The sequence below is a fragment of the Ictidomys tridecemlineatus genome, chromosome 1 (genome assembly GCF_052094955.1).
Source record: "Ictidomys tridecemlineatus isolate mIctTri1 chromosome 1, mIctTri1.hap1, whole genome shotgun sequence".
Lineage (NCBI taxonomy): Eukaryota > Metazoa > Chordata > Mammalia > Rodentia > Sciuridae > Ictidomys > Ictidomys tridecemlineatus.
The window spans coordinates 251628960-251646019 of record NC_135477.1 but is presented as its reverse complement, the minus strand read 5'-3'; the positions used below and the strand labels follow the sequence as shown (position 1 = coordinate 251646019).

The window sequence follows — 17060 nt, the reverse complement described above, 5'->3', positions numbered from 1 at the left end:
AACTATTCCCCTTCTCGGACTATACCCAAAAGCCCCAAAAAGAGCATACTACAGGGACACAGCTACATCAATGTTCATAGCAGCACAATTCACAATAGCTAGATTGTGGAACCAACCTAGATGCCCTTCAACAGATGAATGGATTTAAAAAATGTGGCACTTATACACAATGAAATATTACTCAGCATTAAAAAATAACAAAATCATGGCATTTGCAGGGAAATGGATGGCACTAGAGCAGATTATGCTAAGCGAAGTTAGCCAATCCCTGAAAAACAAATGCCAAATGTCTTCTCTGATATAAGGGAGATGACTCAAAACAGAGTAGGAAGGAAGAGCATGAGAAGAAGATTACCATGAAACAAGGAAAAGAGGAGGGAGGGAAAGGGAGGGAGAAGGGGAATTGCACGGAAGACGGAAGGAGACCCTCATGGGTTCACAAAATACACATATGATGGTGTGAGGGGGAAGGGTAGGAAAAAAGAGAGAGATAAGTGTCATAGTAAATGGGTAGAGAATATTAATGGCAGGGAAGGGGGAGTGAGGGGGGGACAGGGAGGGCAGCAGAATACAACTAACACTAGGATTGCTGTATGTGTACACATGGATGTATAACCAATGTGATTCTGCAATCTGTACGCGTGGGAAAATGAGAATTCATACCCTATTTGAATCAAATGTATGATATGTCAAGATCATTGTATTGTCTTGAGCAACTAATAAAAAAAAAAATTCTCACCCAGAAAAAAAAAATGTGCAGGGCTCTGGGTTCAGTCCTTAGCACAAAGATAAATAAATGAATAATAAAGATAATTTGCATATACATATACATATATGTGTGTATACATATACACACGTGTGTATACATATATCTCTTTATTTTTATCCTAAAATAAAACTTTCTTATGTCACTGAATATTCTATAAAATACAATTTAATGACTGTAGTGATTATATAGGCCTTAATTTATTTAGGCAATTTTTTTTCTCTTTTAATTTTTTTATTAGTTGCTCAAAACATTACAATGATCTTGACATATCATACATTTGATTCAAATGGGAAAAAATATGGGACGCTTCAAGAATTTGCGTGTCTTCCTTGCGCAGGGGCCATGCTAATCTTCTCTGTATCGTTCCAATTTTAGTATATGTGCTGCCAAAGCGAGCACTAGGCAATTTTTTTTTTAACTTTTAGATTGGTTCTAATATTTCACTACTATAAATAATACTATAATGATATGCCCTTGTACAAATCCTTGTATAGATATCCACTTATCTATTTCAATAAATTACTAGAAAAAATTATCCCGTAAAAAATATGCCCTTTGATTCTCAAGAGAAAGCTGATGTTATTTTATTTATCTTTGCCAAACGGTAGGTGAGAAGCAACAAGCCACCGTTATCTCCCTCTAAGTTTTTTGTTTTTGTTTTTGTGGTGCTGGGGATTGAACCCAGGGCCTTGTGCATGCAAGGGAAGTACTCTACAAACTGAGCTACATCTCCAGTCCTCCCTGTAAGTTTAATTTGCTAGTCTTTGACAAGAGTGAAACTGAATATTTTTAAAATACTTATTGGGGCTGGGATTGTGGCTCAGCGGTAGAACGCTCACCTAGCATGGGCAGGACCTGGGTTCAATTCTCAGCACCACATAAAAAAAAATAATAAAGACATTATGTTGTGTCCATCAACAAAAAAGATTCATTCATTCATATTCTCTCTCTCTCTCTCTCTCTCTCTCTCTCTCTCTCTCTCTCTCTCTCTCTCTCTCTCTCCTTTAAAAAATACTTATTGGACATTTATGTTTTATGGTTTGTTTTCTGTTTATTGTGAATGGCCTATTTATGTCCCCTCCTATTTTTTGCTGATAATTTTCTTTCTGTTGATTTGATTTTTTAATTTTATATTTGTTTTAATTAATAGAATGCATTTATGCAGTTTGATATGTCATACATGGATGGGACATAATTTCTAATTTTTCTGAGTGTACATGTTGCAGAACCATATTGGTCTTGTAGTCACATATATACAGACATTAATAATGTCCCATCACTGCCCTCTACCTAATCAAAGGTAACGCTATTCTTCCCTAGTGTCCCCTGCCTTATTGACTTTTAAGTCTAGGTAAAGACACAGCATATATTCAGAAAATGAATAGCCAAAAGAATTAAAGACAAAAGTTTTAAAGAGGTTAGGGCTCAGGAAACAAAGTAAGGCACTTGGGCATGCTGAGAATTTTGCACTAAGGTACACAGGAAGGACTTGGACGCAGCCTCAGAACCAAGTTCTCTCTGCCCTTTTCTGCCCACCTAGCTCTTGCTCCTCATTCTCCCCTGAAGAGAGCCACAGAAACCAGAATTCCTCTTTCCCCATGGGGTCATAAAAACTAGAACCCTTTTGCCCAAAGCCAGCCATAAAATCTTGAGTTATTACTCTAACCATTTCGTGTCTTCCTGTCTAGGAGCTGACCATAAAGAAATTCTCTGACCTATTCTTGTCCTGTGGTGGGACATCAGACCCTCATCTCACGTGGGTCCTACCCCATTCCTGGAGGAAGAAATGTCGCACAAGGCCCTGAAGAACGGGTTCCCCTCCTTGTCTGTTACTTAGCTCACACCTTTTTACCCAATCACATTTCTTCACGGCTGCCAATTCTTCATCAAACCTAAACACAAAAATAGACAGTCCTCCTTGGATCTTTGGTTCTCTATTTCTGAAGGCTCCAGTGTCATGTGAAACTCTTATTAAATAAACTCACTCTGCTTTTCCTTTGTTAACCTGTCTCCTGTCACAGGAGTACTGCCATGACCACCATCCCTGCCTCTACCAAGATTTGAAGGCAGCCACTTTATTTTTACAAAATGCATAATCCACTATGAGCACACAGTGGCGGTATGCTGAAAGTTGGTATTAAAATAAAATAAGCGAAACCAGTTCGAAAACGCAGGCCACATTAACAGACAAACTATAGGAAAAGGATGTCCTAAAAGAACGTTAGGATAAAACGTTATAGATAAAACGTTATAGATAAAACCTTAGATTCTCCCCAGGTATTATTATTTTATAGGGCCACAGTGAACAAAAGTAGTCATTCATTAAAACACAGGAAACTTTAAAGAACAGAAATCCTTCAAGTCACCATCTCCCAGGATCCTGTTGTAAGTTGGAAATTAATCATGAAGGAATTTCATGTCTCCGGACCGCTTTCACATTTAGAAAGACTTCTTTTACATTACTACTGGGTCCTTGCAAAACGGGAAACTGTAAATAAAGACCACTTTGAACACTATAACAAATCCCACCAGACTCCAGAGGACTGACTGATAGGCAGGCTACAGAGGGACCAGCATGGATTCATTCCCAGCGACCAGGGAATGCTGGGTGGCGAGGTACAGGGGGGCTGCCCTGGTCAGGCCAGTGGGCCACCCCAGTCCCTATTCACAGCTCTCGATGCTGTGAGCATGGGTCTCTTTCACGACCGGCTGGGCACCCAGGGTAAGTCACTGGAGCATCCCAGGTGCCCGAGAGGGAGGAGCCAGGGCAGAGGGGAGGACCAGCCCGAGAGCCTGGCCACCTGGGTCTCGTTTTCATTCCTTCCCTTGCTCCCAAGTCCCCTCACCAGCATTCTGAGGGCATTCTATCAAGGTTTCTCATTACCCAGTGGGGACAGGAGTCCCCGAATCTGGTCTCACTCCATGCTAGCCTGAAATGGGACCAGAGTAGGAAAGGAAGGACTTCTTCCAGGCATGGAGCAGAGAGCCTTTGTCCCCCTTTACCATGTAAAGTAGCAGTCTGTGACGTGCTCTCCGTCCCGGGAGACTCAAGATTTGTTGGATTCAGGAAACTCTGGATGAGCCATGGCAAGAAACGAGGGGAACTGAGTTGGGCCTTACTGTGAAACCATGAACCAGGAGACAGACCCGGAGAGGGAAGCCAGCACTGGAGGGTGCAGATGAGCCCACTGCAGCACCTCGTCTTGTTGAGCTGCCATCTAAATCTCACCCCCTTTTCATAATTCCCGCTTTCCAAGTGGGAAAACTATGGCTCCTGGGCAAACTCCAACCCAGGCCTGTCTTGCCCTGTGGAATTTCATTGGCTTCGACCACACTCTCCTTCCTGCATTGCCAGTGGCCGTCTTCCTGCTACAGTAGGAGAGATGGCCAGTTGCTACCAAGATGTGTAGCATTTATTATCTGACCCCTTGCAGAAAAGGTTTGCTGACCTCTGGCCTGGAGCAAGGTCACAGGCAACTTGACTGTACCTCCTGGCCTACTTCACTGTAGGAATCCCTTGCCAGGCCCTGGCCGAGGCACAGCTCTGTGACACTCTGGAAGATTGACTAGGAGGCTCCCTCCTACCCAGCATCTTCTCACCAAGCCCGACCTCCCCCTGCTACTCCGCACCCCGGCTCACTTCCTTATCTGCACAGCCTCTGTGCTCTGCAGAAAGCTCTGTCCTTAGAGCTTTTATTATTCATTTATGTTACTTTATTTGTATCTGTTTGTTATTCACTTTCAATTCAAAGTTTGTGCCTATATGTAAAGATATTTTTTATTTGTTTTTGTTAGCTATACATGACAGAATGCATTTATGCACTTTGATATATCATAAATAAATGGGGTATAATAACATATACATTTTTCTGATTGTACATGTTGTAGAATCACATTGGTTATGCAGTCATATGTACATAAGGTAATAAAGTCTGTTTTATTTACTTTCCTTCCTATCCCCATATTCCCTCCCCTCCCTTCACTTTCCTCTACCTAAAGTAACTTCCTTAGCACCTGACCCTGTTAGCATCTGCATATCAGAGAAAACATTCAGCCTTTGTTTTTATGGAACTGGCTTATTTCACTTAGCATGATATTCTCCAACTTCATCCATTTACCAGAAAATGCTATGATTTCATTCTTCTTTAAAACTGAGGAATATTCCATCAAATATATATACCACATTTTCTTTATCCATTCATCTATTGAAGGGCACATAGGTTGGTTCCATAGTTTAGTTATTGTGAATAAGCTGCTATAAACATTGATGTGGCCACATCACTGAAGTACACTGATTTTAAGTCCTTTGGGTATAAACAGAGTAGTGGGATATCTGGTTCCATTTTTATTCCCACCAGCAATGTGTGAGTATACCATTTTCCCCACATCCTCACCAACATTTATTGTTGCCTATATTCTTGATAATTACCATTCTGACTGGAGTGAAATGAAATCTTAGAGTAGTTTTTATTTACATTTCTCTTAATTGCTAGAGATGTTGAACATTTTTCATATATTTGTTTATCAATTCTATTTTTTCTTCTGTCAAGTATCTGTTCAATTCCTTAGCCCATTTATTGATTGGGTTATTTGTTTTGTTTTTGTTTTTGGTGTTAAGTTTTTTGAATTTATCATACATCTCAGAGATTAATACTTTATCTGGGTGCACGTGGTCAAAGATTTTCTCCCAATCCGTAGGCTCTCACTTCACTCTATTACCCCAGGTATTAAAGAGAAATTGCACCAGACACTTGTGAAAAATGGCAAGATGGTTTGATTCAAGTTACCACAGTCAAAAAGAGAGACTTCAGTGTAAAACTTAGCTTAACTCCAAATTCAGCAATGGCAGCTGGGGGTTTATAGCCAAAGACATATGCATGTGGATGTATAATACCAAGAAGAATCTAATTGAATGTCATTTGTGGGGAAAATGAGGAACTTGATTGGAAATGAAGTGGCTGGGAGACTCTCCCTAAACTGGCTTAGCAGGATTCTTATCAAAACTGGGTTTGGCAGGCCAAGACCAGGCCTACTCTAAAAGAGGCTGCCTGAAGTTTGGTCAAGGAAGCAGTCCTTGTCACAGGAATGGGAATTTAAGAATAAATCATTAAAATCATCAGAACTGACATTCACTTCACAGAGCAGTGCCACACATCCATCACTCTGCCCAGTGGCAGTACATTGTTCACGGCAGTGCTCCAGACCCAGGAGCAGAGAGGACCCCATGTCCAAGTCTTCTGCCATTTTGGTGACTCAGCAACCTACTCCCTCTCCCTTGTTCCCATGGTTGCTGTCACCACTTGCACCTGCAAGTCAACCTATACATTGGTTTTTCTAAATGCATTCCCTTGTACCCTCTAGATAAACCAAACCAGACAAAGACGAAAATACCCGTGTATTTGTTAACACATATGATGGGTTGTATCAGTGGGTTTTAATGAACTTGTCTCACTAAATGGAAATAAGGTTCAACAGAGGTGGTGAAAAGGGCTTTTCCCACAAAGAAGAATGACATTACGGTATTTGCCGATAAATAGATGGAACTGGAGAACATCATGCTAAGTGAAATAAGCCAGACTCAAAATCCAGGATCAAATGTTTTCTCTCATATAAAGAATCTAGAGCAACATAAGGGAAAAGGATGGGGGGCAGGAGATCCCATGAAAACAGAGGGAATAGAGGAAAGGGGTTGAGGGGAGGGACGGCAAAAGGGAGAAACTACAAAGCGGAATTTTCAAAATCATGCTGTGTACATATATGAATATGCCACAGTGAATTCCACTCTGTATCTCTTAAAAGTGCAATTTAAAAAGTGCAAATATAAATAAATAGAAGGAAGACCAGTAGAATAGAGGAAGAGGAGCAGGGAGAGGGGAGAGGAAGGAAAGAGGAAGTATGAGGGACTTAAATGGAACTAATTATATTCCGTACATGTATGATTATGTCAAAATGAGCCCCACTATTATGTATGACTATAATGTACTAATAAAAACCTTTTATAAGAAAAGAGGATTCCCCGGGCCCCACACCACCCCTATAGGTTCCATCTATGCTCCTCCTTTGTCTCTCTTCTACCTCAAGGGAACCCTTGAAGTCTAGGAAGAGTGAATTGGTGCCTGGGGGCCTCTGTTGCTACTTACCCTCTTTCCCTGGCTATCTGACAGTCAAAGTTGTCAGGAGACCATAGTTTCCAGAGTGGGCCACCATGGCTTTGTGGGCCCAGATGGGCATTTGCCTGTTGGGGTGACGGTGCTACCACCACCATTTCCACATTGACTCTAGGCCCATCTGATCAGGAAGAAACACATGGGTGGCAGGAAGCCAGGAGAGCATGTTTAGGTGGTCCAAGGCCTGGTAGGGATCACAGCAGCTCCATGGCATTCTGCCTTGTGGCTTCTCAGGAGGCAGAAAGTTTTAGTGGAGCAGAGACCAGTGCTTTGGAGTCTATGGAGGAGACAAATAGGAAACACCCAGGAGGCAGAACTTCAGGGGCATGATGGACGAGGGACCAAGAAACCCAACAGATGCCATCCCAGAGCTCTGAGCCAGGCTTAATTTAAATTACTGGAAGATGGAAGGATTTGGAGAATCGCAAGTGGGACAACAGAGCAGCCAGGGCTATAAAGGGGCCTCTGAGGGCTCTGAGGCAGAGAGTACTTACCAAATGGAATGACGGTATTCAACTTTCAGTAATTGGCTTGGCTGTAGTGGTACATCCCTGCTGAATACAGCCTTGTACAAAATTCTGTTTTGTATATTAGATATTAGAGATTGGCTTATTCAATATCCCTTCTATTCCATTTCTAACATCCTTTTTTTTTTTGTAATGTAGTAACTTGTAGCTAAACCATACATTTCCCAGACTCCTTTGAAGCTGTCTTGTGATTAGTGTCCCACATATAATTCAGTCTGATGAGCCTGGATGAGATGCTAAACCAGAACTAGGTTTTGATGAGAGGAGGAGAGGCTGAGATGCCAGTCTTCAGCACAAATCATGGCGAAGGAAATGTGATCCTGGAGCCAGAACCCAAGACAGCAGCTCAGTAATGGAGAAGCCACATGTCCCTCGGTGTCCCAGCTCTACAGAGTGGTTTCGGAAGTCCAGCCTATTGTTTATTTTATGCAGAACTCCCAATAATTCAGTATAATAGCCAGTCTCCTTGATGATAAATGTCTTTTTGCTTTAATCAGTTAAAGTAATACTAACACCTGTGACTGAGAACAATGATCAAGAAGAGGACACTGGAAGCAAAATTCAGGAAACGGGGGAATGTACAATCTGAGCTTAGCCTTGACTTGCTTATGCCTGAAGGCAGTACAGATGCTGTTGCTTTCAGACATTGGGACTCACCATCGTAGCACATAGTGGCAAATTAGTTACTAATGTGAATGAAGCAACATCGAAGAGCAATTGGAGACTATGGGGATTCCTGGGCTTTGGAATTAGTGACTCAAGCTCCACACTAGAAGAGGGTGACACTATTGGCCACTAGGCAAAGAAGTGATGAGCAGCGTTTGGTCCCAAGTCTACCTCACAGTGACCTCAGCCTGGTTCAATCCCCAGCAACAAAGGGGGAGGGGGAAAGAAGAAGAAATATCCTCGGCAAGTGGCATAATCCTCAATTTGTCCAAATATGTATTCTCCTGGAAGACCCTCTTAGAAACCAGTGCTGGCGACATAGATGTGACAGATGCCAGGTGTGGTTTCTACCACAAATTTGTTTAACTCATCTCTTCTACTATTATCTGTCTCAAAACAAGAGACCTCAGAATCCTATTCCTCAGTCTTGGCACTACTGATCCTTTGACTGGGTGATTCTTGCACCGTGGAGTGTTTAGGAGGATTCTTAGCCCCCAGCCACTAGAGGTCAGTACCACATCCTCTCCATTGTGACAATGTCCCCAGGACACAAAATCACACCAGGTTGAGAAGCGGAGAGTAACATGAACTACAATTAACCAGGGATTGACTCCAGTTACAGCTGCTTCTAGACAAGATCCCTTCACTTGTTGAGCTCTTTGGATTTGGGAGGCAACGTGTGCGGTACTTGGGGGCTCCTGCCAGTCACCTGGCTAAGTACAAGGCTTTGAAGGGAGGCAACCAGCTCCAGTTGGCGCAAGCCACCCTGACCTTCCAACTCAGCTTGAGTGCCTGGGGAAGTAGGATGGTACCTGGAACCCCGAGGGGAAGCCATTTGCCCACTGTGGAACGCCTCTTGTCTCTTTGAAACAGCTGCTGGCTTGCTGCAGGACCTTGTAGATGCTCTAAGTGAACGTGGCACCTGAACTTCTCCACATGAACTCAGTGTTTCCTGATCCTTCGAGTCCTAAAGCCGTTGGCCTTTCACAATGACTGTGCAAAGGAAAACCTGCTCCTCTACTCACAGCATTTCTGTCACCAAACATGTAGGTTTTCCTCAACAAGCAATGAATCCTTCAATCTCTGCAGGTACCAAATATCTACTCCACAATTCAATACTGACACTAAGTACCCAGAGTTGGAGCAACTCCCACATGTTAAAGGATCAGTCCTAGAGACTGTTCTCAATTGCAAGTTGTGGGTCCCCAGGTTACCCACACTTATGTGCTTAGCTACAACTCAGAGGTGCCCATGATTCCCACTCCAGGCTCAATTTGCTAGAACAGCTCACAGAACTCAGGAAACACTTTACTTACTATTGCCCAGTATATCATAAAAGATATCATAAAGAATTCAGATGAACAGACAGATCCAGGTGATGAGGTTCGTGGGGTACAGTCTGGAAGGGTCCCAAACACAGGTATGCCACTCTCCAGGCACATGGATGTGCTCACCAACACAGAAGCTCCCTAAACCTATTATTATTCAGGGTTTTTACCGAGACTCCTTCTACAGGGACGACTGACTAAATCATTGGCCATTGGAGACCAACTCAATCTCCAGCCCCCTTCTTCCCCCTGAAGGTCCGGGAGTAGGGACAAATGCTCTAATCACTTGGTAGGTTTCTCTGGCAGCCCCAGCCCCCATTTTGAGGCTATCTCCAGGGTCCCCAGCCACCACCAGTCTTCTTGTTAGCATAAAAAAGACATATCAGAAGATTTCCAGAGTCATAGAAGCTTTTGGGGTCAGAAACCAGGACAAGACCAACACATAATTCTTATTTTGTCCCATCAGGCCCAGAAGGTAGAGGTCAGCTGTGAGTAGGACGTTCACGTGTCCAGTGCACCTCTACCTGACGCCCTGTCACCTCCCAGTCACACCTGGGGCTTCTCGTGAGGCAGAGAACATTTCTTCCTCTTCTCCTGTGCACCAGACAGTCCTTCTGGTCAAGACCATCTTTCCAGCTTCCTTCAGGGAAGATCGGGAAACTGATACCTGGAAATGTTTCGTCACTTCCCACAAATGTTGGCCAGGATGAGAACTTGGGCTCCTTGGTCATGGTCTTCTTTTTGCATATTTGAAGGTAGAGATGGCTGAAGAGTCTCTGGTAAGAAGTGATGCTACCTCCTACTTCAGCCCCTCCCGAAACATTTACCATACACAGAAAAAGAAGATGCATCGATCTGTTGAATTTCACAATAGAAAACTGATTTTAAAAAAATGGAGGAAGCTTTGACCCTGTAACATAAAATCTTATCAGTCTATTTCTGTTTCTTTGTTCTATCCCTACGTGACTTTCCAAGCCTCTGAGTTTACAGGAATCCTTACTCATGTCCAAATAATTATGAGCACACTTTATTTTAGATTTGCTTAAAACTGACTTACGGCATTGCATTAGCATTGTGAAAATAATTCTCTGTGTAAGAAATTAAGTGTAAGCAACGTGGGCTTTTTCTTCCCAATTGGAATTACTGAGTCAGTATCACCTGAGGAAATGACTTTATCACCTATGAAAATTAAGATGATTTATAAGTTTTACACGAGAGTTACTAGTCTGATTGCATGAAACTTCAAGGTGAGGCGTTTTCCAAAAATAGTTATACTATTAAAAGTCAAGTGTATTTTGTCTCAATTCCTTAACCTTGACTTGTATGCCACGGAAATATTTTTAGACTTGTCCACAAGGTGGGGCTACTCTCCAAGCAATTCTGTTGCTAAAGAGGGATGCATAGGTATTTTGGAAACGTTTCGTTGCCAAGTGTCACCTTGGCAGTCTTGACAGGGTGGCTCATTAATTGCAATTCTAGGAATCACAAGTTAAGGTAAAAAGTCAACATTTCTAGAACTATTTTAGTATAAGAAGGACAGGGCAGAAAAGGAAAGTCTAGTAACTTTGAGTGAGTAAGGAAGGCCAGGAAAACCTCTGTGCCTCATCTCACTGGATCCCACAGTAACCCTGCCAAGTAGCTTATTTACCCCGTCTAATAGAGGAGAAGATGGAGCTTTGAGAAGCACTCAGAATGTGAGGATCTGACTGCAAAGCCCCTTCTTCCTTCTCTACCATTCCATGGTCAAGGAGACATCTGTATTCCTATTTTAAAAGCTGGGGTGCACATGACTCAGTCTCAGAGTCTCCCCCACCCCCATGCTGGAATTCAAACCCAGACTTGGCACGTGCTTGGCAGGCACTGCATACCACTGAGCTGTATCACCAACCCCTGGAGTCTTAAGTACAGGATCAGACTCCTGTAGCCAGTGTTCTTTTTAAAAAAAAAAAAAAAATCTAACTATTGCTTGCACTGTCTCCAAGAATATTCAAGGGGATTCAATTCACAACCTCTGGCACCATTTCTCAGATGCCCCTGGCTTCTGGCCCACATTGCTCACATCCCAGCACTGCCCCAAGATTTCTCACACAGAGACCCTCCACCCATGTCTCCCTCCTTGGTTCAGTCTCCTTCCTCCTTCCTGGCTCTGACTCTTGCCTTCTCTTCCAGCACCAGACCAACAGCCCCATGTTCCCCTTTGAGAGTGGAGGGGTCTTCACACAGCTGTCATGACTGTATCCCAGCCCCAGGGAGGCCGGATGGGATTCAGCACCATCTGAACACATCTTGACGTGTGAGTTGAGCTGGAAGGGACATTGCCAAGAGTTGAGTTACAGAAGGGCTTGGGGGTCCTCTCCCCTTTGTCTTATTTTGGCCCCTGGAGAAGAAAGAGCCTTGCACAGGGGGACAAGGGAGACCTGGGGAGGGAAGGACAGAGGCAACTCTCCCCACATTTCAGGCCCCTAATCATGGTCCAGGCCTGACCCCTGTGAGGAAAGGCTGCACAGTTAGGCGGCACCGAAGAGCCCAAGGGCAGTAAGGAGAGCAGCTGCAACTCTGGTGCCCATGGGACCAGGCACGGTTCCTCGGGAGAGGACACAGACATTCATGCACACACGACGCGGCCACCAGCTTGCAGCATTGACTTCCAGCCAGCTAAGAACCAAGAGAGATGCCTCGGTGGCCGCCGACACCTGTCGCCACTAGTCAGTAGTTAATATTATGCATCACTTTTCAGGCTGTGACACCCCGATATTTGATCATATGCTAGTGAAGGTATTTTTTTAGGTGAGATTAACATTTGAATCAATAGACTCTGAGTGAGAAGATGACCCTCCACAGTGTGGGTGGGCCTTGTCCAATCAACTGAAGGTCTTAAGAGAACAAAGGACAAAGGTCCTCACAGAGGAGGGAGTTCTGCCTCTAGGCTGTCTTTGGATTCAAGCTGAAATGCACCCCCCAACTCCAGGGATCCATTCCAACACCCCAAAAGTTGCCTGAAACTGCAGACATACTGAACCCCGCCTATTTTCACTTAAAGGAAACCCTTCACAGCTTCATTTGGGAACTCCAAGTTGCCAGCATCACTACTCTTGTGCTTATCTTAGGTAAGATGAGGAAATAGGGGCTACCTGGATGCTCATACTGGGCCACTGCAGCAGCTGGTCTGGTGGCAGAGATGACTACTGAGTGAGGGAGGGAGGAAGCCACATGCCACGTTCACGTCCCAGGAGGACACAGCAGGGCAGTGAAAAATTTTATCACCCTGCTGAGCAGTTTAAAACTTATGAACTGCGTATTTCTGGAATTCTCCACTGGAGATTTTCAAACTGGGGTTGAACATGGGTAACTAAAATCTCAGAAAGCAACGCTCCTGATAAGCAAGGACAACTACTGTGTGTGTGTGTGTGTGTGTGTGTGTGTGTGTGTGTGTGAGTGTGTACACACCTTTGTACATACACACCCTGCGGGCTGTGTGTCTCTGGAGAACCCTGGCTAGCACGGATCCTACTACCTGGTCCTACTGCTGTCATCCCACCTGGCCTGTCTCCTCTGCCCTCCACGGCCCCATGTTTCACTCAGTGAAATCCACCCTCTCCAGGAAGGTCTGTGGGACACCCAGACACCTCACACACACACTGCCCCGCCCTGCCCCTCCTGGGCGCCCCTGGCTGCTGCGCCACTCACTCCTTCTGGTCCTGCTCAGCTCAGGGCTGTGGTGCCCATTGCTCTCTTGGCTGCAGGGATCCTTCCCCTTGAGCCAGCTCCCCTTCAAATGTCACCTTCGTCATCAGAGCTACTCGGCCAGCCTGTTTGAAATTTCAGTCTCCTACTACCCATGCGTGAAGCTCCGGACCCTTCTTCCTCTTTGTTTCCACACCATGTGCCAACTTCAAGGCACATAGATAAAAGGTGCTTGTGTGGTGTCATTGACTGTCACCTCCCTCAGCTAGAATGCATACCTCACCAGGCAGGGAGATTTGGTCATGAACATACCCCAAACTCCTAAAGCCATGGCCGCGACGTAGTCGGTGCCCAACAAATATGTGTGGGATGAATGAACCCCTTCTGAGTCCACACCACCATCACCACCCCCCCAGCAACTCCCCCATCAAAACGCTTCTGAAGATGGTTCCTTCCCTCCATCTCCCACTGCGTTCCTCATTCTCTCTTGAACACATCCCAGCCACAGCAGGTACCAGGAACCACCTGCTGTGGCTAGGTCCAGTGGGAAGTTCTGTCCTTGTCTCACCTGTCCACTGCACTGGGCAAAGTTCATCCCCCTCTTCTTGAGACATCCGCTTCACCTGACCAGGACACACCCCTCTCCTGGCCCTGCTCTGACCTGATGGCCTCTGCCCACCTCTCAGACCTCTGAAGGTCAAGTCAGCTCAAAGCTTGGGCCTCAGCCCCTTCTCCGTCACTCTGGTTCCCTACATGACCTACTGAACCTCCACTTCCTGTCTCCTGACCGTCCTGCCAGACGGGGGCCTCCATTTCCCAGTCCTCTATGTGGTTGCCTCAAACCCAAGCACCAAGGTCAGCATTTCCCAAGTCACATCCTACTTCCCTCCCCAACCTGCTCTCCCAGTCTTCCCCACCCTTCCAGTGCCGAGGTAAAAACCTGAGAGCTATCTGCCCCTGCTCTCACTCACCATCCCTCCTAATCCACCATCAAATCCCACCAGCTCTGCTGCAGGTGCTCCAAATGTTAAGCTCACCCAACCTACCACTCTGGGCTGGACCACCACCATTTCTCACCCAAACTATTTCAACAGTTCCTGAACACTTCTCCCTTTCCTCTTCCACTTTCCAACCAAAAAACCAGCCAGAATTGACCTTTCAAGATGGAGCTCAAATCATGTTCTCCTACTGGGCCCGCCACACCTCTTACTCCAGCCTCCGCCACTTTGCTCACTCTTCTGCAGGCACAGATAACCTCCCTCGGCTGTTCCATTAACAAGCCACGCACACCCAGACCCTAGGACCTTTGCTTGTGATGTCCCCAAGCTCTGGAACCTTGCCTACCAGATATCCACATAATTACCTCCAGTCCTTTGGATCCCTGCTTAAGTGCCCCTTATCAGTAAGGGAACTTCTGATCACTTAACAAAATAGCAAGCACCGTTAATTCTCCAGAATGTTCTCCAACCTCCTTGCACCCTTTTTTATTTCCACAGCACCTATTAGCATTGACATAGTCTATCAAAGGAGGACTAGCAGGGCAGGGACTTGGTCTAACCATGAGAATGGAGGAACAGTTGACTATGTTCACTACTCCTGTCCCAACACCTAGAAATGGCACCTGGTTCATAGTAGGTGCTCAATAAGTATGTGTCAAGTGAAAAGCTAGATGATGGGTGTCAGCAGATTAGGGAACATGCTTCTGAAGAAACCACACTGATTGTGAGCTCACTAAGGATTGGGTCTTGTTCACACTTGCTCTGGCACCCAGCACCATGCCTGGCTCAGAGCTGATCATTCTAATGAGTAGATGGAACTGAATGTGAGTTTTCCCCTACACCTTACTTATCCTTGCCTGTTGGAAGCAGTGATTTAAGTGGATTTTCCAACCACTTTGGGAACCTATGAGAGAAATGTGGGCATGCTGGCTCTCTCTATAGAGGCTGGGGCTGCCTGCTCTCCATCCTGCCAGAAGGAGAAGCCCTGAGAGGAAGTCTCCTAGTCCAGCTGGTGGGGACGTGTGAACAGCTGCACACACCAAGCCTTATTTTCTTATCAGTTAACAGTAATAACAGTAAAGGTCTTGATCGTCAATCCCACAACATCTGATCTCTCAATGCTTCTCAATCAGGGAAGGAAAGGGGAATTAAAAAGAAAAATTAAAAAGAAGTGCATGATTTAGAAATACCTAGAGGTTGAAAGCCATGACCACACAGTCTAACTTGAGTCACTCGGGTTACTTGGAAATGCCAGCTCTGATTATAACTAAAACAAACTTCATGCCCTTGTCAGCCTGGCCTAGTGAAATCAAACCATCACGGACAAGTCAGCGAAATGGTTCCACTTGCCCCAAAGACGAGCAAGCGTATAACATCCATAGTGAAAAAGTCCAAAACCCTTCCTCCTGTGTGCAGTCTACAGTGTGGGGAGCTGCTGCCAGCTGAGCCTCTCACTGCTTGGCTTGAGGCATCTCACTGTGTGACAAGAAGCATGAATTTTTTCCAGCTGGATCTGATTTTATTTTTGACAGAGGGAGGTATTTGTTAGTCCTTCAATCCCAAATCAGTTACCTTCGTCTCTTCTATTCACCTCATCCTACTGGGTCTTTCTCAGGCTTCTGGAATCCATGTAAACACACAGACACGTGTGCTTTTACTTGAGAGAGGAGTGGTGATTTTGTGTCTTTTGCACCAGGCGGAGGAAGCTGCAGGAGACTTACCTCTGGAGCCAGGAGACCCCTGCACCCTCTGGACTCCTTGGCTGCACTTGAAGTTTTCCACCCTCACATTTGAACTTGGAGTCCCTCCACAACCTCCATCTCCTGGTTTCCCAAGAAGGGCCTCTCTAGAGGATCAGGCACCATGCCTAAAACTGGCAGGCATTTGGATTATCTGGAACACCTGGCAAAAATATTGAGTCTGAAGCCTACAACAATCCCAGTGGATCAGAACCACGGCTCAAGTACCCGGGACCCTGGGGTTTTCTTGATTCTCAGTTTCTCTCTTGCAAACCCTAGCTCAGACAACATGTCCCTTGTCCCCTCGCCTCACATCAGGACTCAGGCTTGAGGACCACCAGCAGAGTGGATGTGAGGGCTCAGCCCTTCTCAATTCCTAATGAAGGTGAGATCAAGGAACCTCCCAAAGTGAAGTTTACTCCTCTTCAATTGAGCTTATGGGCAGACAGGTGCAGCCCTCCAGGGGACACCCCAACCTGCTGGTTCCTGTCCAAACCTGGAGGCTGAGGTCATCCTCAGATTCCCTCTGTCTAACATTATTTCCTATTTAAGTGGAAGCAAAGAAAGTCCTCAAAAATGACATCTATGCGCAATCAACCTCAAGCAATGCCTTAAGGAGCTAAGGTATTGTGGAAGTATGGAGCACCAGGACTACTCCATGCTCAATCCCTCAGGCACATTCTGCCACCCAAATGCCTGGTGTATAGGCAGAATGAAGGCAAAGAGGTCTATATTGTAACCCCCAGAACCTGTGGATGTATTGACAAAGAGGTCTACATCATAACCTCCAGAACCTGAGGGTGTGTTACATTCCACAGCAAAGGGGAACACAAGGTTGCAGCTGGAATTATACAGTTGCAATCAGAGCAGGGCATGGTGGTGTATACCTGAAATCCCATTGCAGCAGGAGGATCGCAAGCTAAAAGCCAGCCTCAGCAACTTAACAAGGCCCTCAGTAACTTGGTGAGATCCTATCTCAAAATAAAAAATTAAAAATGGATGGGGATATGGTTCAGTGGTTAAGCATCCCTGTGTTCAATCCCCAATACCAAAAAAAAAAAAAATGCTAATCAGCTGATCCTAAAATGAAGGGACTGCCCTGGATTATCTAGGTGAGCTCAATGCAATCATAGAGGTCTTTAAAATGCAAGAAAGGGATGCAGCAGAATACAACAGACACCA

General features: G+C 45.2%; 1 protein-coding gene and 1 non-coding gene across 3 annotated transcripts in view; both read right to left on the bottom strand.

The window, feature by feature from the left end:
• Nucleotides 1-17060, bottom strand: part of Dnah5 (dynein axonemal heavy chain 5) — a 279864-nt gene that overhangs the window by 245952 nt on the left and 16852 nt on the right. The window lies entirely within an intron of this gene.
• On the bottom strand, nt 1062-1168 carry LOC120886042 (U6 spliceosomal RNA). The gene has a single exon (XR_005728815.1). It is a non-coding gene; the product is annotated as a U6 spliceosomal RNA (small nuclear RNA).